The sequence below is a fragment of the Schistocerca americana genome, chromosome 5 (assembly GCF_021461395.2).
Source record: "Schistocerca americana isolate TAMUIC-IGC-003095 chromosome 5, iqSchAmer2.1, whole genome shotgun sequence".
NCBI lineage: Eukaryota > Metazoa > Arthropoda > Insecta > Orthoptera > Acrididae > Schistocerca > Schistocerca americana.
The window spans coordinates 35827896-35835694 of NC_060123.1; the positions used below are offsets into that span (position 1 = coordinate 35827896).

General features: G+C 45.7%; 1 pseudogene; it reads right to left on the bottom strand.

Moving 5' to 3' along the window:
- Window positions 1-468: 468 nt before the first annotated feature.
- On the bottom strand, window positions 469-585 carry LOC124616841 (annotated as a pseudogene).
- Between the last annotated feature and the right edge of the window lie 7214 nt (window positions 586-7799).

Genomic DNA, 7799 nt, shown 5'->3' on the forward strand with positions numbered 1-7799 from the left:
GACAGCATACTTGCATAGGCTCGCCGATTAAATTAATTATGGGACTGAGGCAGGTGGACACGTGTTACAACTCGACGTTAAAAAAAGAGTTTAACGAAGGCAGAGATTCCGACAGTTGAATTACAAGTGTAAGCTGAGAGCAATAAACTACGAAGTACGAGGGGGCCAAAAATTAAGTTACACATTACTACTGCAGGACAAATACCTTTTTATTGAAGACTGCACTACAGTTCAAAGTGACATACACTTCAAAATGACACACATATAAAGCACTCCGTTATCAGGCCAATAGTGGCCCATCGGGAACATCTGACCGCCGTGTCGTCCTCAATAAGGAATCGGATAGGAAGGGCGTGTGGTCAGCACACCGCTCTCCCGGTCATTACGGTGGTTTTCTTTGACCGGAGCCTACTATTCGGTCGAGTAGCTCCTCAGTTGGTATCACGAGGCTGAGTGCACCCCGAAAAATGGCAACAGCACATGGCGGCCCGGATGGTCACCCGTCCAAGTGCCGGCCACGCCCGACTGCGCTTAACTCGGTGATCTGACGGGAACCGGTGTATCCACTGCGGCAAGGCCGTTGCCAAAATGACACACCTACAGGACACTTCTTTTCAGCATAATCAGCAAGCCTCTGTAAATAACTATGAGAATGTTCTACCAACAGTTCAGTTCCTCGAGGATAGAAATCCGCTCCTTGGTAGAGAGCAATTCGAGAACCACGGTGTAAACACTCATTACTGGAAAATCTCCTGTCCCCTTCTGCCCTCCCCCCAACCAGATGTTCTTTCAGCTTGCCGTAAAGATGATAATCGCATGGTGCAAGATCCAAACTTTGCGATCACCACCACTTACGCCTGTGCACCTTTGCTCAAGTTTTTCTCATCATTTCACTACGGCTGAATGCCACATTACATTTGGTCCATATAAGACCAGAATCACACGGTGAATCTCATCTACATCTACATTTATACTCCGCAAGCCACCCAACGGTGTGTGGCGGAGGGCACTTTACGTGCCACTCTCATTACCTCCCTTTCCTGTTCTTGTCGCGTATGGTTCGCGGAAAGAACGACTGTCTGAAAGCCTCCGTGCGTGCTCGAATCTCTCTAATTTTACATTCGTGATCTCCTCGGGAGGTATAAGTAGGGGGAAGCAATATATTCGATACCTCATCCAGAAACGCACCCTCTCGAAACCTGGCGAGCAAGCTACACCGCGATGCAGAGCGCCTCTCTTGCAGAGTCTGCCACTTGAGTTTGTTAAACATCTCCGTAACGCTATCACGGTTACCAAATAACCCTGTGACGAAACGCGCCGCTCTTCTTTGGATCTTCTCTATCTCCTCCGTCAACCCGATCTGGTACGGATCCCACACTGATGAGCAATACTCAAGTATAGGTCGAACGAGTGTTTTGTAAGCCACCTCCTTCGTTGATGGACTACATTTTCTAAGCACTCTCCCAATGAATCTCAACCTTGTACCCGCCTTACTAACAATTAATTTTATGTGATCATTCCACTTCAAATCGTTCCGCACGCATACTCCCAGATATTTTACAGAAGTAACTGCTACCAGTGTTTGTTCCGCTATCATATAATCATACAATAAAGGATCCTTCTTTCTACGTATTCGCAATACATTACATTTGTCTATGTTAAGGGTCAGTTGCCACTCCCTGCACCAAGTGCCTATCCGCTGCAGATCTTCCTGCATTTCGCTACAATTTTCTAATGCTGCAACTTCTCTGTATACTACAGCATCATCCGCGAAAAGCCGCATGGAACTTCCGACACTATCTACTAGGTCATTTATATATATTGTGAAATTATATATATACGAGGGCAGTTCAATAAGTAATGCAACACATTCCTTTTCTCGGCCAATTTTGGTTGAAAAAACCGGAAATTTCTTGTGGAATATTTTCAAACATTCCCGCTTCCTCTCGTATAGTTTCATTGACTTCCGACAGGTGGCAGCGCTGTGCGGAGCTGTTAAAATGGCGTCTGTAACGGATGTGCGTTGCAAACAACGGCCAGTGATCGAGTTTCTTTTGGCGGAAAACCAGGGCATCTCAGATATTCATAGGCGCTTGCAGAATGTCTACGGTGATCTGGCAGTGGACAAAAGCACGGTGAGTCGTTGGGTAAAGCGTGTGTCATCATCGCCGCAAGGTCAAGCAAGACTGACTGATCTCCCGCGTGCGTGCCGGCCGTGCACAGCTGTGACTCCTGCAATGGCGGAGCGTGCGAACACACCCGTTCGAGATGATCGACGGATCGCCATCAAACAACTAAGTGCTCAACTTGACATCTCTGTTGGTAGTGCTGTCACAATTGTTCACCAGTTGGGATATTCAAAGGTTTGTTCTCGCTGGGTCCCTCGTTGTCTAGCCGAACACCATAAAGAGCAAAGGAGAACCATCTGTGCGGAATCGATTGCTCGTCATGTGGCTGAGGGTGACAATTTCTTGTCAAAGATTGTTACAGGCGATGAAACATGGGTTCATCACTTCGAACCTGAAACAAAACGCCAATCAATGGAGTGGCGCCACACCCACTCCCCTACCAAGAAAAAGTTTAAAGCCATACCCTCAGCCGGTAAAGTCATGGTTACAGTCTTCTGGGACGCTGAAGGGGTTATTCTGTTCGATGTCCTTCCCCATGGTCAAACGATCAACTCTGAAGTGTATTGTGCTACTCTTCAGAAATTGAAGAAACGACTTCAGCGTGTTCGTAGGCACAAAAATCTGAACGAACTTCTCCTTCTTCATGACAACGCAAGACCTCACACAAGTCTTCGCACCCGAGAGGAGCTCACAAAACTTCAGTGGACTGTTCTTCCTCATGCACCCTACAGCCCCGATCTCGCACCGTCGGATTTCCATATGTTTGGCCCAATGAAGGACGCAATCCGTGGGAGGCACTACGCGGATGATGAACAAGTTATTGATGCAGTACGACGTTGGCTCCGACATCGACCAGTGGAATGGTACCGTGCAGGCATACAGGCCCTCATTTCAAGGTGGCGTAAGGCCGTAGCATTGAATGGAGATTACGTTGAAAAATAGTGTTGTGTAGCTAAAAGATTGGGGAATAACCTGGTGTATTTCAATGCTGAATAAAACAACCCCTGTTTCAGAAAAAAATGTGTTGCATTACTTATTGAACTGCCCTCGTATATATATTATATAGTGTGCAATTTAGACGTTTTGCTCGTAAGAATGGGAATGTCCCACGTACTTCAAATTTGGAGTACGTTCCTGTTGCCGCACAATTTCTGCCGCACACTGTGATGCACCTACCACCCGCACCTCAGCTTAACTGTGTATGCAAGAATCGTGCAACAATTACCTTCGACATCTGCATCTACGTCATACTCCGCAATCCACCTAGTCGTGTGTAGCAGTGGAGGGTACTTTCGGTACCACTATCTGATCCCGCCAACCCTGTTCCACTCGCGAATAGTGCGTTGGATGAATTATTGTCGGTGAGCCTCTGTATTGGCTATAATATCTCGAATTTTCTCCTTGTGGTCAATACGGGAGATGTATGTGGGAGGAAGTAATATTCTGTCTGACTCCTCCTGAAAGGGGCTGTCCCGAAATTTCGACAGTAAATCTCTCCTCCGTGATGCACAATGTCTCTCTTGTAACGTCTGCCAGTGGAATTTGTTTAGCATCTCCGTAACGCTCTCTCGCCAGTTAAACGATCCTGTGACGAAACGCGCCGCTCTTCGTTGGATGTCCTCTATCTCCTGTGTCAGTCCTACCAGATAGAGATCCCAAAAATGGTTCAAATGGCTTTGAGCACTATGGGACTCAACTTCTGAGGTCATTAGTCCCCTAGAACTTAGAACTAGTTAAACCAAACTAACCTAAGGACATCACAAACATCCATGCCCGAGGCAGGATTCGAACCTGCGACCGTAGCGGTCGTGCGGTTCCAGACTGCAGCGCCTTTAACCGCACGGCCACTTCGGCCGGCCATAGAGATTCCAGACAGATCAACAATACTCAAGAATCGGGAGAACAAGCGCCTTATAAGCCACTTCTTTCGTGGATGAGTTACATTTTCTTAAAATTCTTTCGATGTATCTGAGTCTTGTCTGCTTTTCCCACTATCTGTTTTATGTGGTCATTCCACTGAAGGGCGCTCTGGATAGCTACGCCTAGACATTTTACGGCAGATGCTGTCTCCAGCTGTTTGTCATCAATACTGTAGCTGTACAGTAGTGGATTTCATTTCCTATGTATGCTCAATGTATTACATTTATTTACGTTCAGGGTCAACTACTAGGGTCTGCAAAATGGTTCAAATGGCTCTGAGCACTAAGGCACTTAACTACTGAGGTTATCAGTCCCCTTGAACTTATAACTACTTAAACCTAAGTAACCTAAGGACATCACATACATCTATGCCCCAGGTAGGATTCGAACCTGCGACCGTAGGAGTCGCGCGGTTCTGGACTGAAGCCCCTAGAAGCGTTCGGCCACAGCGGCCGGCTAGAGTCTGCACCATTCATGAATTCTCTCCAGGTCGTTCTGCAAATTCTTACTATCTTGTGGAGTTGCTACTTTGGTATAAACAACTGCATCATCTGCGAATAGCCTTAAAGAGCATCCGACGCTTTCTACTATATATTTTATATATATACAGGCTGAGTCACCTAACATTACCGCTGGATATATTTCGTAAACCACATCAAATACTGACGAATCGATTCCACAGACCGAACGTGAGGAGTGGGGCTAGTGTAATTGGTTAATACAAACCATAAAAAAAATGCACGGAAGTATGTTTTTTAACACAAACCTACGTTTTTTTTAAATGGAACTCCGTTAGTTTTGTTAGCACATCTGAACATACAAACAAATTTGACTAGACTGTTCTCGAGCGCTTCGAGGAAGCACCTGCGACAAGTACTCGAGCTGTTGGACACGACTTGGGGGTCACTCATCGGTTAGTCTGCAATGTTTTGAGGGATGACGGCCAGCATCCATTTGTTTTCCACTTTGTCCAGGACCTAAATCCCGGTCGGCCGGAGTGGCCGAGCGGTTCTAGACGCAACAGCTTGGAACCGTGCGGCCACTACGGTTGCAGGTACGAACCCTGCCTCGGGCATGGATGTGTGTGATGTCCTTAGATTAGTTAGGTTTAAGTAGGTTCTAAGTTCTAAGGGACTCATGACCCCACAAGTTAAGACCCATAGAGCTCAGAGCCATTTGAACCATTTGAACCTAAATCCCATGGCGGACTATGAACACAGGCTATAGTTTTACCGATGGTTTCTGCGACGTGTTGCATGAAATCCCGACTTCCCAACCATTGCATTGCTTACCAACGAGTGTACCTTCCATCGCGATGGCCTTCACAACACTCGAAACGTTCATTACTGCACAAGGGGAAATCCTCACGTCACGCACGTCCACGGACACCAAGAACGATTTTCGCTCAACATTTGGGCGGGCATTGGGGTGACCATCTGATTGGGCCGGTCCATCTACCTCCTCGACTTATCACAGCAAATTACCTTCACTGTTTGCAAGAAACTCTATACGGCCTGCTGGAAGATGTTACCCTGGACGTACGGCTATGCGTGTGGTTGCAGCATGATGGGGCGCTCGCACGTAACAGCCGTGCTGTGCGCCGATATGTAAGTGAACTCTTCGACGGCAGGGTGCTCGCAGGACATGGCTCCCCCAGTCATCACACCACACGTCATCGGACTTTTTCCTGTGGGGACTTTTCAAGGTTCTAGTTCACCCACCCAGACGCGAACCACCTACTCTGAATTAATGGATCGCATTCAGCATGCCGCCAGTCACATCTGGGCAATGCCAGGAATCTTTGAAAGAGATCGGCAAAACACCGTTCGACGTTACCAAGCTTGTGTCGCATCAGACGGTCGCCCGTTCGAGCACCTGCTTTAAGTAAACTATGTCCTAGCTACAAAAAAGGCCCTTTTCAGGGCCGACACAATTTGTAAAAGACTTTTTGTATCCGCACTAACAGCTGTTGGCTGGTTTGTTTCCGGAACGTCTTATCATGAAACTAGAATGGAAGTGTCGGGACCACCGTGGATTCGCTTCCAGGCCCCCAGAGTGGAAGGCTGGAGCGCTACTGCAGAGCGTGCGGGCCGTCTTGGATACATCGCAATCTCCGGCAGGAAAAGCATTCGCGGTCATGCGTTGTCCAGAGCATTCGGCCACAGGGCAATCCCGCAGCGAATCGGAGCGAATGGCGCCAAGTTTCCGTAGTTTAAAAACTGTGCGTTTTCGACCTACACAACCTTAGTAATTTTGGTTCCTGCTGGTATCAGCTGTTCAGGGTTGAAATTTTGTGACACAGTTTTTCTCCACCCTGAGGCGAGGACGGCCAGTGATCTCATCAGTGCAGACGCATACGAGGCTCTTACGAGAATTGGCGAAATGCTGCCAGTAATCAAAATAATGAGCAAGGGGCACTACATTAGCAGTATGTGGATAAGTTGAGAATTTGTTTCTGACGGGAGGCGTGCTTGGGTAGTCCATCCAGTTACGATGACCACCGAGTCTGGATGGCGCATTGGTCAGCGCTTCTGCCTAGTATACAGGAGACCTGGTTTTGATTCCCACTCCAGCATAAATTTTCAAGTTTTTCCATTGATTTCAATCAATGTTCACTCGCAACCAATGTCTGTAATTGCTTTTTATATTCATGTTCAAGAAACTAATTTTAAAAATGCTTTCATAATGAAATATTTCCACTAATTATTTCATCCCTTATTTCACCCCCTTAGGGACTGAATTTCCAAAAAACAAAAAAAAGGTATGTTTTTATTTATCGCCGAGAAGTCAAGTAAAGAATTCATACATGTAGTATTAAAAATACGTAAGTGTCTCTTAGGTAATAAATGTTTTTCAAAACAATTTCAGCCACAGAGGCGTTAAATTACCGAAAATGCTCAAACACGTAGTTTTTTAATTTCTGACCGAGAAAGAAAATACCAGTTTTCGTTAATCTATCTTCAATATTGCCTTAATAGCGACATATTTTCAAAAAGCGTTTCATCCGCTATTTCACTCCCTTAAGGGTGGAATTTGAGAACATCTCTTCTTTAACGACGCCTGAAGTACAAAATCAACGCCTTCTCCAAATTTCAAGTTTCTATCCTTAGCAGCTTCGGATGGGCGATGATGAATCAGTGAGTGAGTCATTCATTCGGGACATTGTCTTTCGTGTATAGAGATAAAAAAATGGCATTGAAGTTAGAAAAAGAAACTTACAGAAAAATGAGGTGAAAGACATATAGCCGTTAGAATTCACCAACACCATACGTCTTCACTTCCTACTCCAGTAAGCGTTCATGGTCTCGTAATTTCACTACCTCTGTGTTTCAGTGTAAACGCGGACATCCAAAGCAAAGATCAAGATGACACAAGTGTCCGCTAACATTTTAAAATTCAAAAGTGCACGGAATAACGTAGTTAGATGATGATGATGATTGGTTTGTGAGGCGCTCAACTGCGCGGTTACCAGCGGCCGTACAAATTCCCAACCTTTGCTCAGTCCAATTTCGCCACTTTCCTGGATGATGATGAAATCATGAGGACAACACAAACACCCAGTCATCTTGAATGTAGTTAGAGAGGTAAAAATTGACACGTATGCTTGAACTGACGTGAGGTTTTATTTAAACCATAAAAGTGCGCAAAATGTCCAACAGATGGTGCTTCAGATGATAAAAAAGCAATATTTAACATAGCAATTGGTTTCTAACAAAGATGATGTTCTTTATAATAAAATAATGTTGAACA